The sequence below is a fragment of the Sprattus sprattus genome, assembly GCF_963457725.1.
Source record: "Sprattus sprattus genome assembly, chromosome: 12".
In the NCBI taxonomy this organism is placed as follows: Eukaryota; Metazoa; Chordata; class Actinopteri; order Clupeiformes; family Clupeidae; genus Sprattus; species Sprattus sprattus.
In genome coordinates this window covers 6208056-6210555 of record NC_137910.1, presented here as the reverse complement: position 1 = coordinate 6210555, position 2500 = coordinate 6208056, and the positions used below count along the sequence as shown (strand labels likewise).

The 2500-nt window shown below is 40.3% G+C and overlaps 1 protein-coding gene across 1 annotated transcript in view; it reads left to right on the top strand.

The window, feature by feature from the left end:
* Nucleotides 1-2500, top strand: part of kcnq5a (potassium voltage-gated channel, KQT-like subfamily, member 5a) — a gene marked incomplete at its 3' end in the record, with an annotated part of 155628 nt that overhangs the window by 50765 nt on the left and 102363 nt on the right. The gene's annotated exons all lie outside the window — the stretch shown is intronic.

Here is a 2500-nt window from a genome sequence, read left to right as displayed (position 1 = left end):
CTGCCAAGTACCAGACTTTTACTGCAGTTGCATTTTTGGGTCACTTTGTCTCATTGAATTGATAGCCTATGACTTACAGATACAGCAGGAATAGTGGAAAAAACTCTTCAGAGACAACTACATCTACACATTTCAGTGTGCATACTGTGTTGCCACTTTTATACACTTGGTGACAAGGCTGCAAACAAACAAAACAAAGGGAATACATTTTCCTCAAAAATCTGAATTATCTGTCTCATTTCAAGAGTATAGTTTCATTAGTCTGTCAAAATACGGCATATTTATACATAGTCAGGTAGAACCCTAGGATTGGTGTGACATAAGGTACTAATGCAATTTTTTTTGCATAAATTGATAGTTTAGGGGTTGTAGACTCAGAATCTGACAGGTTCCGCTTCGGCACCCTTGAGCATTTTCTTTAAAATGACATAATAGGCCACGCCCCCTTTTTTGACCATAAAAAAATAACTAGATGCACATTATTGTATGAACCCATCATATGTGGTATCAAATAAAAGCTCTTCTCATACAGAAATCAGATTTGACAAAAAGAATGGTGGGAAAAAGTTAAAGTTTAAGTAAAGTTTAAGTTTAAGATAGGATATCACTTTGCAATGTTGTGTGCATGGCTGCCCTTTGCTCCGTGCTCATCCCCTGGGTGGCAAGAAACACGGGTATGTTCTAACGGCGCTCTTGATGAGATTATATAATAAAGATATGAAACACTAGATTATAAAATGTTGTTTTTAATTCAAAGTGCAGCAGAGGTGTGTTTAATGAGCTCAAAGTGCGTGCCATACAAGGCACATCACACACACACACACAAACACACACACACACACACATACACACACACACACCCACACACACACACACATACACACACACATACACACACATAACACACACACACATACACACGCACACACACACACACACACACACACACACAAACACAGAGACATTCACACACACACTGTGTGCTACCAGCCTCTGTTACTGCCATTCATGATTGCCACACTGCCACCCTGGCACACGATGGGGAAAAGTACCCAGCCATGGCTTTTCAAAGACCTCAGAGAAACTAAAAGGCCCCTTTGCCATGAAGTCGCCACATGGAACTCTTCACCAGTATAAAGGAAGCCATTGCATCTACCCCCACATTTGTAACTTAGCTCTTATTTAGTCTGTTCACAGTTTTACACACTTATTACAGTTTTTTATGATTGGATAAACACTAAAATCAAAAGTATTACACAAAAATCAAAACCTTCACTCAAGGAAATACAGTACAAATAAAGCAAAACAATGGTTCAGATTTGCACCACTATAAGCACATGTAAACATCACACTTATCGCGAAACAATACACACAAGTGATTAGCAAAACACTTAACACACTTGAATGCTTTAAACACAGAAGTATATCAAGAGGTCACTTCCTTGCAATTCCTAAACACTGACACAAATTACCACATCTATGAGACTGTCAAATAAACACAGCCATCAAGTGTGCAAACACATGATTGCTTAATTGTAGACACATCAAACAGGTTTAAGCACTATAGAAATGCAGCAGATGAGTTTGTCTGTCTTCAACCAAAATGGAAGGAGTCAGAAGAAGAAGAGTGAGGGTGAGAGGGGGAATCCCCGGAGGAGGAGAAGGACGAGGAGGCGAATGCCATGCTAATGGCACAGGTCGAGGTGGAGGTAGAGGAAGAGGAAGACCTGAAGCAGGAGGAAAACGTGCTCAAAGAACAAGAAGACCAGTACAAATAAACTTGAAAGGAGGACGGGGGCCCATATTCACGCAAGACAGGCTCGAGAGATCATAAACATGGTTTTGGCAAATACGTAATGCTATCAGGCTCAGATAAATTCAAGCCCACATCATCTGTGACCATGCCATTTTCAATACAGTAATGTCCATCAGGTCTCTCAGTCAACACCAGCACACATCCTAAAAAGACATCTGGGTAGAATGAGACAACTTTATTTGTACTGTATTTCATTTTTTCTGATGTGTTTTGAGGTGTTTTGCTCATTGGGGGTGTGGTTATGCTAATTGTGTGAGGTGTATTGAGAAACAAAACAAAGCAGTCAAAATTGTGTTTAAGCGATCGAGAAAAACTGTAAACGATTATCAAGATTTTCTCTATAGACTGAGAAACTGGAACCCGCCAGTGTTGAAACACGGAAGAGGCTTAATCAGCAGCCATGAATCCAGAGCTCATTAGTTTCCAGAGAGTTTGAAGAAGACTATATAACAGACAGCACTGTGTTAGGGGGCGTTTCCAAACCAAGGGTGCATGAATGAAGTACACATTAAAGGAGCTCTGTGTGGTTTAAGGGGGATTACAGTAAGATCAACATAAGATAACATACATTAAGGTATTTTGATGTCAGTGATCTGCTCTTTGAAGGAGATTGTCAAAGGTTGCAGTGCCATGTGTGCAGCGCTGTATCATACGGTGGTGTCAAAACAGAGCAGTTCAGTGGTT